This window comes from Triturus cristatus, chromosome 4_2 (genome assembly GCF_964204655.1).
Source record: "Triturus cristatus chromosome 4_2, aTriCri1.1, whole genome shotgun sequence".
In the NCBI taxonomy this organism is placed as follows: domain Eukaryota; kingdom Metazoa; phylum Chordata; class Amphibia; order Caudata; family Salamandridae; genus Triturus; species Triturus cristatus.
Genome location: NC_140586.1, coordinates 383,235,169 through 383,251,875, shown reverse-complemented (window position 1 = coordinate 383,251,875; position 16,707 = coordinate 383,235,169).

The following is a 16,707-nucleotide window of genomic DNA, read 5'->3' as shown; positions in this document are numbered from 1 at the left end:
AGTGGGTTTTCCCAAGGAAGTTGTGTCCGACAGGGGGACCAACTTCATGTCAGCGTATATGCGGGCAATGTGGAAGGAGTGTGGAGTGACATACCGGTTCACCACTCCTTACCACCCCCAGACAAATGGTCTGGTGGAAAGGTTTAATAAAACCTTGAAAGGCATGATCAGAAGTCTGCCTGAAAGCCTGCGGAGGAAATGGGACGTCCTCCTACCCTGTTTGCTCTTTTCTTACAGGGAAGTGCCACAGAAGGGAGTGGGCTTCAGCCCCTTCGAGCTTCTGTATGGGCACCCTGTACGTGGACCTCTTAACCTGGTGAGAGACGGATGGGAAAGAACTCCCAGAAAGCTCCCCCAGGATGTGGTGAGCTACATGCTGGCCTTCCGGAGCCAAATGGCTAAGTTGTGGAAGCAAGCTTCTGACAACTTGGAAGCCAGCCAAGCAGTAATGAAGGCGTGGTATGACCACAATGCTCACCCGGTGGAGTTGGAGCCTGGCCAGAAGGTGTGGGTGATCGAACCCGGAGAGCTTAGCGCCCTCCAGGATCGCTGGTCAGGACCCTTTGAGGTGTTGGAGAAGAAGGGTAAGGCTACCTACTTGGTGGACCTGAAGACCCCTCGTCAGCCCCTGCGGGTGCTGCATGCCAACCGCCTCAAACCCCACCACGAGAGGCCCGAAGTCATCTTGATGATGGTGACTGACGGAGGAGAAGACGTGGAAAGCGAGCCTCTCCCTGATCTGTTTGCGTCTCAAGAAAAGGATGGGTCGGTGGAGGGAGTAATTCTCTCCCCATCTCTTACTCCTGAACAGCAGGAGGACTGTCGCCAGGTCCTGGGGCAGTACTCTTCGTTGTTCTCCCTTGTCCCGGGTAGGACTCACCTGTGCGTCCATGACGTGGACACAGGAGACAGCCCACCTGTGAAGTCCAAGATCTACCGGATGTCAGACAAGGTGAAGGCCAGCATTCATAGTGAAGTCACTAAGATGCTGGAGCTAGGAGTGATTGAACCTTCTAGCAGCCCCTGGTCCAGTCCGGTGGTGTTAGTACCGAAAGCTGCACCACCGGGTGCCCAACCAGAACTGAGGTTCTGTGTGGACTACCGGGGACTGAATTCAGTGACAAAAACTGATGCTCATCCGATCCCTAGGGCGGATGAATTAATTGACCGGCTGGGAGCTGCCCAATATCTAAGTACCTTTGACCTTACTTCTGGGTACTGGCAGATCTCTTTGACTGATGGAGCAAGGGAAAGGTCAGCCTTCTCCACGCCCAATGGCCACTACCAGTTCTGTGTGATGCCCTTTGGGCTCAAGAACGCACCTGCCACGTTTCAGCGCCTGGTAAACCAGATCCTCACCGGAATGGAGAGTTTCTCTGCTGCTTATCTGGATGACATAGCCGTCTTCAGTAACAGCTGGGAGGATCACTTGCGTCACCTGCAAGCTGTTCTCCAGGCCCTGAGACAAGCTGGATTGACGATCAAGGCCAGCAAGTGCCAGATCGGGCAGGGGTCGGTAGTGTACCTTGGACACTTGGTGGGTAGGGGAACGGTGCAGCCCCTCCAGGCGAAGATCGAGGCCATCATGGCCTGGGAACCCCCCAAGACACAGACTGAGGTCCGAGCATTTTTGGGCCTCACGGGATACTATCGCCGCTTCGTGAAGGGGTACGGTACCATCGTAGCCCCTCTCACGGAGCTCACGTCCAAGAAACAACCTCGACGGGTAGTCTGGACGGAGGCTTGTCAGCAAGCCTTTGAGAAATTGAAGAAAGCCATGTGCGAGGCCCCGGTCTTAAGGGCCCCAGACTTTTCCAAGAAGTTCATTGTCCAGACAGATGCATCAGAACATGGCATTGGGGCAGTGTTATCGCAACTCAACGAAGAGGGTCTGGATCAACCCGTGGTCTTCTTATCCAGGAGACTACTTCCCAGGGAACAGAAGTGGAGTGCAATAGAGCGTGAAGCCTTTGCAGTGGTATGGGCTCTGAAGAAGTTGCGGCCATACCTGTTTGGCTCGCACTTCCTGGTTCAGACCGACCACAGACCCCTTCGTTGGCTGATGCAAATGAAGGGGGAGAATCCCAAGTTGTTGAGGTGGTCTATTTCCCTACAGGGGATGGACTTTCAGGTGGAACATCGGCCTGGAGTGGACCACGCCAATGCAGACGGTCTCTCAAGGTATTTCCGCCTTAGTGATGAGAACTCCCAAGGGGTTGGGTAGCTCTCCCCACTTTCAGCTGGGGGGGACGCGTGTTAGACCTGACAGCCCTTTGGGTGGTCCCTCCTCATCATTATTTATTTTGTCCCACTTTTGCCTCAAACCCTGTTTGAATTTTTCCTTTTTGGGAACCACCAGACTTTTTCGTGTTGCTACAGATTCAGGGAGCCATTTTAGCTACCCCTGAACCTTCTGTCTGAGGGCCTGAAGCACAAAATGGTGGCCTCCCATGACATCACCAGCATCCACTGGAACCTACCAGCACCTTCCAGAACCTTCCAGGAGATTCCAGAACTGTGTGACAGTTGGAAACCGTTTAGAATGTTGGGAGGATAAGAGAGGCAGTTGGCAGTTGGAGCTGGCAGTTGGCACCTGACTGGTGAAGAGAGAGGAGCACAACAGTGAAGGAGGAAGGAGTGAAGCAGCAGGGGTGGAAACTTGTGCCTGGAGTGGGGTCCATAAACCCACCCTTGATACTTGTCCCTACTGATGGATCCCAGCCTATAGCCCTGTGTGGGAAGAAGACAGAAGAAAACCATCCTAAGGACCTGGACAGCAGGAACAGGCCTTAGAACCAAGAAAGCAGTAAGATTCTGACCTGAGAACTGGTTTCCCTGGAGCCTGGCGTCGAGTAGCCGAAGACCTGGAGCCCGAGGAGGAGAAGCGGCGCTGACTGAGGTAGCAGACGTCGTACCCGGAGCCGCCTGAGGTCGTAAGAGGGCGCCGGCGGAGGTCGAGAGGAATACCAAAGGTCGAGAAGGAAGTGAACCGAGGTCGAGCGAGCGGCGTCATCGGAGGAGTGAAGTCCGCCCTCCGGAGTCGTCGGAGACCGAGGTAGAGGAGCACCGGAGGTCGGGAGTGAGGATCGCACTCCGGAGTCGCCCGGAGCCTGTGAGGAGGAGCACCAGAGGTCGGGGGTGAGGATCGCACCCCGGAGTCGCCGGAAGTCGACATCGAGGCCAGGCCGGCCGACGTCATCGGAGCCGAGAGCGCCATCGGACCGGAGCCGCCCGAAGTCGACATCGTGAAGAGACTGCCCGACGCCGTCGAATCGGAGGTCGAGATCGAACCGAGGCCACCGACATCGGACCGGAACCGCCTGCCGGCGTCGTCAAAGAACTGACATTGTGCCGAGGCCGCCGAGACCGAACCGGAACCGCCTCACGGCGTCGACACGACTCCAGCGGCGTCGGAGCATCAGAAAAAGGGCAGTAAGTGGAGTAGAGGGCGCCTAAGGCCCTGTGGAGACCTGAGAGACTACTCTAAGGGGCTAGGGAGGTGCTGAAACCCACCTGACTGTGCCTGGGGTGAACTGGGACTAACCTAGAGAGGTTGTGTGGAGAAGGGAAGCCAGGGCATTGGAATTCCCCCCTTTGATCTACCTCAGTTTAGGCCTCAGCCTTTGCCTCAGCCAGGGAGTAGAACCCCCCCAAGCCTTCCACAACCCTACAAGCTGTGCCTGGGCCAAATCAGCCCTTAAGAATTGAAGTGTCATCTGATTCACGAAGTGTACTGTATACTTCTAATTATTTATTGGGGATACTGTATTTATTAAGTTCTTATCTATTTATTGCTGCACTGAATTTATAGGTCCACAGGACTTGTTGGTGTACAGTATTTATTGGTACAGTATTTATTGGTACAGTATTTATTACCTCAAAGTATTTAATTGTCTGTATATATTGCACTTGTATTTATGTCCTGTTATTTATGATCACCCCTATTTATTTCAGCGAACAGCAAATATTTATTTGACCTGCTCTATTTAAGAATTTGTATATTGTGATTGTTATCTATTTTTCCAATCAGCAACTAAGAGAAAAAGATAAAGAAAGAATATTTTCATAATTTTTACGGTGTAGAGTCGTTTTTGGAACGGATGCACGCATGGTTATTGTATGGGTATATTGTATGCTTAGCACTGCGCCTGTTTCCTGACCACTCGAGCCAAGCTACCCCATTGTGTCGGGAAGGTCCACCACCACCCTGCGGAGTGGGAGTGGGCTGTTTCCAACAACTATGTTATATGACATCTCTTTATTAATGTTATAACTGCACTTTCACAATTGCTTTATTAACCTTCCTGCTTTCTCAAATTTGCTTGAAAATGCACCATTTCTCTTCTCTTTTTTCAAAATTTTCTCGGGGGGAGAACCCCCCCGAACCCTCCTTATAGGGGTTCGAGCTCGCTCGCTACGCTCGCTCGCAACGGTGAAGTATACCAATCATTTTACGCCCCACCACTTTAAAATGTCACCAGCCGCCCCTGCCCTGATGAGAAATCACGCGTTCAGCTGTAAATCCGCTGGGGAAAGGCACGGCAATACCACCTGCCTGCATGTTCCATGTCCTCTTCAGTTGAAAAGTGGGCATACAATTCTTTTTCTCTCTGCCAATAATTCCTTACAAGTGCAGTCTCTTTTTTCCCTTTTCCACATAACTGGCAGTCTCTCATGGTTGGGTTGTGTCTCCAAGGAGGTAGGAGTAGAAGCAACGGTAGAATGCTCAGCAAATATTTCAGGAATTATTCTGTTAGTGAGTTTGAAAAGCCTGTGTGGAAATAAGGTTGGAGTATGGGTTTGCCATAGCTATGAAGTGCAAGCCAACCATGGGTTCTGCCCGCCACTGCTGCCTTGTACTGGATTTACTGCCTCTTTGAAGCTGGCAGAGATCTTGAGGCTGAGTTGAGCTGTACATTCATTGAGGTAAGCCTGGGCGGGTGTGCTGCTTCTGGTTGTCAGTTTCTTCAATGGGTGCGAGCTTAGTGTATTTAATTTGGCATTCTACATTTTGTGCCAGCAGTTAATGTACACACCTCTCCTGGCGAGGGATTGTTTCAGAAGCCCAAACTCCTACCTTATCTGAGCTGAGGAAGTGTATTTGGAAAGGCCAAAGGTCATTCGGTAAACCCTTGACACAATCCGGTCCAGTCCAGCGTGGATGCATCCCTTGCACGTTGCAGATGGCTCAAGTAAGTTATTGTGTGGATCAGTTCTGCTTGGTTTACCCACAGCAGTGGGGTTAGATTAGGGCTGGCCACTTTCCTTATTAGATTCTTCAGTGACCTTCCTCTTCAAGGCATCATGCTGCGATTTGAAAGATACCTTTTTGTCAATAATGATACCTAGAGATTTGTATTCAGACACAGACCTTAAGGATTGCGAGGTTCTGCCCAGATTTGGGGTGTGGGAGTTGCAGCAGTCCAGTTTTGTTGTTAAGTCAGCTAGAAAAAGGTTGAATAAAGTAAGGGTGACAAAGCACCCCTGCTTCAGGCCTTTAATGGTTGGGATGTGTCTTAAGAAATGCATCCCGTCCCTAGCTTTTCCTGCACCCAAGTGTCTGTGTGTAACCTTATCAGTATTTTTAGAAGGACAGATGGAATGTTCTGTTCAGCCAATTTCGTCCATAATTTGCAGTGGTCAATGTGGTCAAATGCAGCCTGGAAGCTGATGAAGCAAAAATGTAGGGGTGACTCTGCTTTTATAGCCCCGCCAATTAACAGGAACAGGGCCAGTATGGTAGTTGTAGTTCCCACATGCTTGCAGAAACGGACTGATTTAACGCAATGATGTGGTTGGCCGATGCCCAAGATGTTAGCTTCTCTAAAATAGTGCTGGCAAAGTATTTGGCCTCATTGTCAATCAGCACCACACGCTGAGTTGTGAGTCGGTGAAATGATGGATCATCTGCATGAGGCCGGGATTATGGCACCCTCTGAAATCAGCTGGTAAAACAACTCTAGATTCTCTGACCAGTAATTGGTGTCCTGCTGGAAGACTGCATGTGGAATCCCATTGGGGTGCGGGGCCCCCTCCCCTTCATGTTCTGTCTCTTTATTGACTGCCTGGTTACTATGATGGAATCCATGGTCATATCCTGATGATGCCATTGACCATAAGCTGAACTTTCCGGTTCCTTCTTTGGTGTTTTATTAGAAGGGGAGTGTGGGATTTCATCTGATGCCCTGAGTGGCTTTGCCCCTCCTTGGAAAGATTTAAGGGGCATATCAACAAGCAGGCGATAATATTATCGCCTAATCAGCAAGGTCACGCTAACGCGTGTAACCTTGCTTTCGCGTCAGGATTCCTAACGCCCAGCTTTGCATCTCTAATGAGATGCAAAGTGGGCGTTCCTGACCTGGCATGACAGGAGAAATGTCGCTAAGTGACATTTCTCCTATCAGCAAGCCTAACGCTATGAAGCATAGCGTCAGGAAAAGTAGCGATAACCCCTGTTATCGCTACTTTCCTTACGCCTGCTTCAGGACCAACTTAGCCATGATATCCTATGGAAGGTGGATATCATGGCTAAGTTTGTGAGTCCCTATCAACTAGCTAACGTGAGATTATCACTGGGTTTCCAGCGATAATCTCACGTTAGCACCAGGATTTTTATCGCTGATGAAATAAGCGCTGCTAATAGCACGCTATCTCAGCGATAAAAATCGGCGCTAGCCGGCGATAATTATCCTGGCGCTAAGTGCGCTCAGCGATAATTATCGCCGGTTGTTGTTGATATGCCCCGAAGTGCTCATGAAGGACTTTTGCCCAGGCTTCTTTCGTCAAGTGAGAGCTGATCTCTTGGTGGGTTGGACCTTGTAACATGTTTACTGTATGCCAGAAACGAGCATGGGGGTTGCCTTTTATGTCAAATATGAGCTTTGCCCAGAGAATTGAGGACCTGCGGATGGTGCAGGGGAACCTGTGTATGGCCTTTGTGTTGATTGGCAAGCCTGCTGCTCCAACTCCGGCTCCAGCTCCCTGCGCGCCGCTGCACTCCTCAATGGCTTAATGTGCTCCACCAGCTCTTGCAAGACCCAATACCACTAGAGTGACATTGAATGTAAACACGGGACAGGAGAACTAACCCCCTCAGGGCAGGGGTGCCTGCAACATATCGTGTTGTCGTACTATTCTTAGGACACAACTCTCAAAGCCATTTGTGCTTGTAAGTTTAAGTTCCTTGATGGCAAATGGCTATAATGAAAGTGCAAGGCATTCACAGCAGCTGACCTTGCATTGGGAATTATATTTATGCATCTAAGTGCACAATTTCATGATATTGTGTGCCAGTAATCTTGGCAGCAAGTGGGCGTACTCTGCTGGAGATGCCAAGGCAAGTTCAAGATCACACAAATATTTAAGCGTTTGAGGGCATTCAGAAACGTTTTTCTCCCCTATTTCGACCAGAACAAAGCCCTTTCGAGGGTGGGAGTATGGCTGAATGCCACCCCCCTCAAAATTGTTGAGCTTATTGGGGAACGGGTTCTCCAAAGGGAATAATATTTTCACCATGGAGAAAAAAGAAAATTTCATTTGCATTAATTTGATGCCATATCCACTATAGAATTGTGTATTATATGCAACTGGGAATGCTGAAATGCCTCTTTGTAGGCAGACATATGATTTCACATTGTTTTACAAGCGTATGCCTGGAAATCCGTGATTGTTGCTAGCTTTTATTGAACTCTCAGAAGCTCTCATTCATTCCATGAATTTGGAAGCCTTTACTCATTTAATTTTATAAACCTGCACCTACAAATTTTAAAATGTTTCTGTAAATCTTTTTACAAACTTTATGTAGCTCAAGCCCAACAAACATGAATGTGGAGTTCATGAATTATGAAATAAAGTCAATGGTTTATGATCTATCTATAGTAATATGTGAGTACTTGATTTAGAAGACATCTCAAGCACCATATCTTTGTGGTTTGATGTATGTTTATCTTGCCGTTTTATAAAAAAAAACTTGCAAAGAAATGTCTCTCAGTGTGCTGATATATATTACGCATTTAACTCTACAGCGTTTTCCAAATTTGGCAAAGGAAAAGAGTTGTAGTTTTTCCAATAAATATCCTTAATTTTTAAAGTGTTACTTTTTTAATCCCAGTGCTCCCTTTTCCTGCATGCATACATTGTGTCATGAAATATGTTACCAAGACATACTTTAATCAATACAAGACACATTTGCACACAGTACAGACAATTTAGGGGCATATTATCAAGCATGGAGTTAAAATTATCGCAGTTTTCTGCCGCTAAAGCGGCGATAAGGGGCTTGATAATATGCCCTGGAGAATTCCAATAGAAGCCCATGTTGACACCAGGACATGGGCTTCTATGGGAATTCTCAGCGTATATTATTAAGTTCATTATTGCCGCTTTAGCGGCAGTTTTCTGCCGCTAAAGCGGCGATAATTTTAACTCTGTTTCTTGATAATATGCCCCTTAATTCTTGTTATTATGTCTCTGATGAGAGGCAGTCTGTCTGACGTATCTCCGCCAAGGGACTTTAAATATTTCTTAAATATTGAACAGGTCTTAGAACACTGTTTAACCTAGCAATAATGGCTAGGCAACACATTTAGCCCTAGAAAGAAGCTTGTTATGTGACTGATTGATAGAATGCAAATATGATATGTACCACGAGGGCGAGAACTAATCATCTAAGCTCTTTGCAGCCTGTGTGAATATGAACTGTCTGAGGAAATATTCTGAAGCACAGAGTTGCATAGAGCACCTCCTATTAGATATAGATGGGTCGCATGTAATGATTTGATATACAAATTTGGTAATTGGTTCTGTCGTCAGCGCTGGGAGGCCTTTGGTAGCAATGCGCTTTACAAGTACTTATTCAGGTAAATTAAATATGGCAATTGTGAAAAAGTCAATCAAACCATGTTTAGGGGAGAAAGCACATGATGTTATGATCCCAAATGTATCTCAATATAGACCTAGATAGCTGCACGACCTTTCACCTACATTTGTCCTACCTTGCTCCACATAATGGCTCTCACACTGACCTTTTACCTAGTTAGGTGCCAAATAAATGTTGTGTGGTTTTCTTCGAAGATTAGCCTCATTTATTATGCATGAGGATTCTTAGTATCATATCTTAATCCCCTGCCTGCAGGATTACCATCTTCTGTATAATAACCATGTACAAAAGTCACCACTATCGTCATCCTTGGATGACAGGCCCACAGTACCATTACACATCTAGGCAGAACCCCTGAGGGTACCTTTCGGATATATAAAAAGAACATCTTCACTGGGCAACCAGAGGAGAAACTTCCATGTTGAAATAAAACGCCGAGATTCCTGCCTACAGAAACTCCAGCACGCAGTGGTCTGATATCCCTTGCGGTTGTCCAACTCGAAACCAAGACAGGGTCCTTTATTCTATCCCATTAGGTAATGTGTTGGCTCTTTCCTAGGGGATTCTTGGCTTTACACCTACATACATGCTAGGTACACTTAGCTAGGGTTTGCATTTTAGGAGTACGCTTGATTACTGCCATGAAACTATATGCCTGCATATATTCACTGTTTTAGCACCATGGTAGAATTGTTATGTTATGTAAAAAATGTATTTAGCGCACAAATACCAGACAGTGTCTTGGCGCTAGCAGAACCAGAAGGGCAAGCCGGATCACTATTAGAGGAACAGCCAGGTCCTAATAGCCTTCCTGAACAATGTTAAGGAGGGAAGATTTCTGATGGTAAGAGGGAGGGAGTTCCAGAGCCTTGTAGCTCCTACCGCAAAGCTTCTGCCCCCCCCCCAGTTTGATTTAAAGATTGCAGATCAGCTTTGCCGCTGGAGATCTGAGGCATCTGTTTGGTGAGTACCAATGTAGTGACCACCTCAGGAAGTGAGGACCGATCCCGTGAAGTGCCTTGTCTGTAATGCACCAGGTTTTAAATTTGTAACGACTCTGAATTGGCAGCCAGTGCAAACTCTGGAGGTGTTTGCCCACGGACTGAAATTTGGGAATCCCCAGATATATTCTTGCAGCCGCATTTTGCATCATCTGGAGCCTTCTTACTTGCTTTATACCAAGATATAGTCCTTTACAGTAATTGAGTTTGGACAGGATTAGTAATGGAACTACAGTTTTCTTGCTTTCTGTTGGAATCATAGGCAGGATTTTCTTGATTGCTTTAAGGATGAAGAAACTGGATGTTGTACCTGTCTTGACTTGGGCTTCAAGGTCCAGTTTTTGGTCTATCATCACACCTAAATGTTTTGCTTTGCGGACTAGGATTGGTGCTGTTCCCAGATCATCTGGCCACCAGATCTGAGACCAGGAAGGGGAGAAGTTACCGAACAAAATCACCTCAGTTTTCTCAGGAATTGAGCTTGAGATAGTGCAAGCTCATCCATGAGCTGACTGCTGTCATACACTCCCTAAATCTTTGTACTGGAGGTTGGGTATTTTTACTGATGGATACAACAATTTGGGTATCATCTGCATAGGATGTTATTTCCATCGCAAAGGATCTAATTACTAGTGCCAGCTCAGAGACATATACATTAAAAAGTGTGGGACTCAAGGAGGAACCCTGTGGGACACCGCATGGGAATGTAAAGGACGGGGAGGTGAAGTTACCCAGGGTGACTGATTGTGTCCTATCAGTAAGAAAAGAGAAAACCAAGGCCAGTGCTTTTCCAGAGTTCCCAAGAGAGTTCAGCTGATTAAGCAAGGTTTTGTGGTCGACCGTGTCGAAGGCCACCTACAGGTCGAGCAGGACAAGAGCCGCAGCACCCCCTGTATCCATTGTTGCTCTTATTTTCTCTCTGGCTTTTATAAGCGCTGTTTGGGTGCTGTGTTCAGCCCTGAATCCAAATTGTGATTCTTTTAGAAGGTTGTGTTAATATAGATAGGAAGTGAGCTGGTTATTCATAACCTTTTCAATCAGTTTGGCTGGAGCTGGGAGGCGTGAGATAGGCCTGTAGTTACTTGGGTCAAGTGTATCTAAGTTGGATTTTTTCAGAAGGGGTAGAATCAAGGCCCTTTTCCAGATAGATGGAAAGACACCCTCACTGACCATGGTGTTAAAGATGGGGGTGAGACTTAGACCCAGAAAGTCTGTGACTGGTTTAAATATCATGGGAGGGAGAGGGTCATGGGGAGAGCCCAATTTTATTTTAGAGATGTGGAGGATTATCTCATCAGTAGTTACCACTCTGAATTCTGTGAAGGTTGGGGCTTTGCAATTTTCTAGGCTTCTGGTGTAGTCTGAGTTAGACTTTGCTCCTTTGTCAAAGGTGGTGAAGATTTCCTCCACTTTAGTGTGAAAGTGCTGTGCAAGTGCATTGCAGAATTCTTGAGAGTGGTCATTTCCTTTTCTTTCGGGGGGAGTAGTCAGTTTAGTTATTACCCGAAATAGCTCTTTGGAGGAGCTTTCTGCCTCCTTGATTTGATTGGAGAAATAGGAACATTTTTCAGATATATGTATTCCGCACTCTTGCTTTATTTTGTCTGAGAGTGTCAGAAAACCAAGGGGCTGAGGGAGTGGTCTTGATGCTAGAAGATTTTTTAAGGGGAATCATCCTATTTGCCATTGTAGTGAGCCATTGGTTAAAGTGGATAGAGGCATATTCTGCTGATTGTGGTGGTTTAGTTAATGAGCTTGTGAGCTGGATGTTAAGCTGGTTATTATCAACCTGTTTCCAATTTCGGTAAAATCCAGTTGACTGTTTGGGTTGGGTAGGTTGTCCCTTGTCTGAGTTATTAACCTCAAAGATATTGGCACTGTGATCTATCCAGCTAAGTGGTAGAATATCCTTAATCTCGAGTGCATCATAGTTTGTAAAAATACCGTCCAGTGTATGGCCGGCCTGGTGTGTGGTTCCCTTATCCATTTGATTTAGCCTGGCAAGTGTCATGGTGTCAAGTAGGGATGTGGTGCTTAAGTCCATGATTGTATCCAGGTGAAAATTAAAGTCACCTAAGATAGCAAGATTGTTCTCCAGAGTGCAGGTCTCCAGAAGTGTATTGACAAATACCAGAAACAAGTTTTTTTGTTCCCCAGGGGGGCAGTATAGTAGTAGTCCCTTGAAAGAAAGACGATTGTCTATTTTAAAATTGAATGATAGGGCCTCGCAGTCTGAGGAGGGAATAGTCTCAAAAGAGGCTACATATGTGTCCTGATAAATAATAGCAAGACCAACCCCCTTTGTTGTGTTTCCTATCTTGCCTGAATACTGTGTAGCCCAGTGGCACCGCCGTGCAGAAATCTGGACCTGATGCCTACCTTTTATTTACTCTGTTGGGGCTCCTAGTCATATATATCTGTTTTTGTCTAATGTTTTTTGCAGCACATATATTTTATACTAGAATGACGCTGGTTCAATAAATGCTTATTGAAAATGTCCCCATTGTTTATTCTCTGTATCTCTCTGAAAGTGACTGAGTGAAAAGTATTAGGCTAGGGAGCTTATGGTGGCACTGTGAGCTAGCTGGTCTAGGATAATACATCCTTTGGGGGTGTCTGGAATCAGTCTGGAGACCAATCCCTTAGTTTATGTTGTCTAAATGTGCAGATCCTATATAGATTTGTAGGAACTACACGACAAAGCACTTTAGCACTAGTTGGCAGTGGTAAAGTGCTCAGAGTCCTAAGGCCAACAAAAAGAATTCAGCAAAATTGGAGGCAAGCAGGCAAAAAGTTTGGGGGAAGACCACCCGAAGGCTAACAGGTCTAATAAAGTCATATTATCTTAATCTTGGTTTATACATGATGTTTGGAGTACCTTGGAAGCTAAGATAAGTCCTTGCATTTGTTTGTGCTGTAACAATATAGAACAAAAAAGGAAACACTATGGTGAGTCCCTAAGAAATGGGCAAGCGTTCCAAGAAGAGTCCAAGAGAGTGACAGGGTGTGTGCTAAGTAAGCCACCATCAGTTAACATTTCTGAGCTGTGCTTGTTTACCTCCTGATAACTTTAAACTCGAGCTGAAGAGATATGGTTGAGATACTGCAGTCTGAATGAGGATAGTTGCCCAGACATCAGAATAATGTTTGTGTGTCCAAGTGTGTTGGAGTACAGAGTACAAAAAATTTGGAAGGAATGTTGCTCTTCACAGTGTATCACCTCAACAATGTCTACGCCCCTAAAAATGACTCCCATGTGTAAGAATTTGCATTGATTAATTTTTTTCTTAATAAAGTTTTAGCACTGAATTACTTTGTGTAAGCTCTAAAATAAAGTACAGTTCTAGAGTCTGGAGGGTTAAAGCTGGGGTCTGAAATTACCTGAAAGTGGAACTAAGGGGCTCAATATAATGGGGGGCGGACATTAGACCACCCGCCACCATAACAGTGATGGGAGAGACCGCCAGATGTGCGGCGGTCCAACCAGCCCAATTAGGATGCGCCCGCCATACTGGTGGGCCCATCCTGGCCTCTTACCATTGCGGACGGTGCTGCTGGCTAAAGCACCGTTCGCAATGGTAAAACGGCATGCACAGCATTTCTCTGCACCACGTGGCAGGCACCATGCGGTGCCTCCACTTGGTGCAGGGAACTGCAGGGGTATGGTACTCCCCAAGTGCACCCCCTGCAACCCCACCCGTCTGGGGGCCCACAACGGGCCCCCAAAGCCAATCCCCGCCAGCCCTTCCATGGTGGCATCGCCGCCATGGAAGGGTCTGTTTTAACCCCCATCATAATATGGCTTGCAGTGCCTGCTACACACCGCCACCATATTACTGGCCCAGCACCACCCAGCCGGCAATCGGAACGATTGCCGACCATCGGAAAAGCGTCGGACGAACTTCGCGTCCGCGGTGATACTCACCGCCATCATGATATGGCGGGGGTATTTCTTGTTACGATGGCGTAACGGTCGCCACCGCCGGCTCGGTGGTGGAGATCGTTACACCATTGTAATGAGCTCCTAAATCCCAGAAGCCTACACCTCACACTTTCACCAGGCCTTTACCTAGTATAAAAGAACCCAGGTCCATATTTAATTGAAAATGGTCTCGCCTTCTTCCCATCTACAATTTAGCACTGTCCTATGCTGTCTGAAGTAGGGGAGAAAAAAATGCTTAGCACTAAATATAGCACAAGGGACCCGCCCAATTAGTCCACCAGGATTGTTCGTTTCTGATAACCCCGTTTTTGGACCTTTACTGTGGACAAGTCTTACTGCCTGAGTCTCACTCCTGGTAAATTCATAGTAATTGGACAAAGTGTAGTATTCACCAATGTAGTGTTTTAAGACACGGTAAGTGGTACTGGGCTTGTGTCATGTGAAAATGTGTGCGCACACATGTGCACACATGTCTGGGCTGCATGTGTGAGACTACTGTTGTGTGCAAACCACTGATTGTGCACAGGTATCCTGACACAAGAGGGACTCTGCAGAGATTAGTGCTTACCTAGGGTAGGCATTATATTATTAGTGGGCATTCATGTATAGGTCAGTAGAGTTTACTGAAAAATCTGTAGTTCTTTAACTGTAACATACATATTAGAGAAATCTGCTCTAAGGTGCAATTTCACTCAATTTAGGCCAATGCAGGCCAGCAAGGTGTCAAACTGGGGAAAATATGAATGGCAAGTTGGAATTTACTGTTCCCAACACACTTTATCAGCATCTTATGAGATTTCAGGATTTTTCCATATTTCTCTGGTTTAGCTCATAATCAGATTATAGGCCTTTGTCCACACTAGTCAGTCAAGTTAATCACTCTGCTCCCCTGCAGAGAGAACACAGGCCTCCCCACACAAATAGAGCAGTTATCAGTGATTGACTTAGTTACTGGGAATGGAAGGGGCGTGAAGGAAAATCTGCATCTGATAATTAGCTTGTCATGCTGCACCTGGGCTGGGACAAACCACGTCCACTATAACAAAGGAGGAAGGTTAGAGCCCTGGAGCCAACAGAGGAAAGGCTTGCCTTTAAAGTTTTGTTGGCAAATATTTTGCAGTGATGTGGTAGGGGTGGAGCTGAGGCCCTCAGAGGAGCATTTGAGGGAGAAACCTTTAAGGTGCCATGATGGATTGCCCCAGAAGGCTCTGCAGGACAGTTGGGACAGGGATGGAGGGTTGATGTTGCATCCTAGGATTAGGCAGGGGTGCCTGGCATATAGAACTTCACAACCTCTTAAAATTCCCTGCACCAGAGAGAGAAAGTTAGGAAGACCATGGACCTGTGGGAGGACAATAGAAGAAAGGATGTTAAGCTTGAAGGAGAAGCCATAAAAAACCCTGCCAGATGGACCAAGGACTTTGTCACCAGGTGACCCAAGGACTAGGAGGGCCCTATATAGGGCCAGTAGCGCTAGTCCCCTTAAGCCTCCTGAGGACCACTTGGGGGAACACCTGGACTTTACTGCCACTGGATGCTTTGCAAGATGACCATAAGAATATGGGGCCTAGGAGTGTAGACAGGATGGTGTTATGCTGGTTGGTTGAGATGAGGATGTGCAAGATGCCTCCACCAGCACAAGATAGGAGCACCAGAATCCGGGCAGAGGAGAAGGCTGGTACAGGGAGCCATCAAATTCAGTTCCTTGTTGAATGTACACCTGTAGTGGCCAAGAGGTTTGTTAAAAAGGCTAGTGATAGCTAGGCCTGGCAATAGGGGCAAAACAAATCCAAAATGAAGACAATTGGCTCAATGGGACCAGGGATATGCCCATTTGCATGCAGAGGAATTACCTCCAGAGAGGGCCAGACCCCCCCAAGATCGGCACAACATGGAATTGCCTGTAAAATAGTTTTCCTCTTGGGGAAGGTGTGCAAGGGGGCCCTATCCCCAAGCCGAACTTCTACCCTGGGGGCCCCATTCTTCAAGATCCAATGTGATTTATGGAGGTCCGGATGACCAATACCCCGTTACAAGGAAAGCCCAGAGATGGAACTTGGGAACACAGGACGAAATAAGGCTTCTTGTTCCTACCTGTGGGCGGGAGCCAACTAATATATTTTGTTGGCTTGGAACCCAGAGTTCTGGCAAAACTCCGGCAACCTCTGTGTGGTGGAGCTTTTTCAATCAATCAATCAATCAATCAAGAATTTGTATAGCGCACTACTCACCCGGAAGGGTCTCAAGGCGCTTGGGGGAGGGGGGCTGCTACTGCTCGAACAGCCAGGTCTTGAGCTGCCTCCTGAAGGCGAGGTGGTCCCGGGTCAGTCGCAGGTGCACGGGCAGGGAGTTCCATGTCTTAGCCGCCAGGTAGGAGAAGGATCTTCCTCCAGCGGTGGTTCTCTGGATGCGAGGGACGACGGCGAGGGCGAGGTTCGCGGATCGTAGCTGGCGGGTGGGCGTGTAGAAGGTCAGTCGGTCGTTGAGGTATCTTGGGCCCAGGTCGTGGAGGGATTTGTGTGCGTGGGTGAGGAGTCTGAACGTGATCCTCTTGTTGACAGGGAGCCAGTGCAGGTCTCTTAGGTGGCTCGAGATGTGGCAGCGTCGGGGGACGTCCAGGATGAGTCGGGCAGAGGCGTTCTGGATACGTTGAAGTCGTTTCTGAAGCTTGGCTGTTGTACCGGCGTAGAGGGTGTTTCCGTAGTCTAGTCTGCTGGTGACGAGGGCCTGGGTGACCGTCTTCCTGGTCTCGATCGGGATCCATCGGAAGATCTTGCGGAGCATGCGAAGGTTGTGGAAGCAAGCTGAGGAGACGGCGTTGACTTGTCTGGTCATCGATAGGGAGGAGTCCAGGATGACGCCCAAGTTGCGTGCATGGTCCGTTG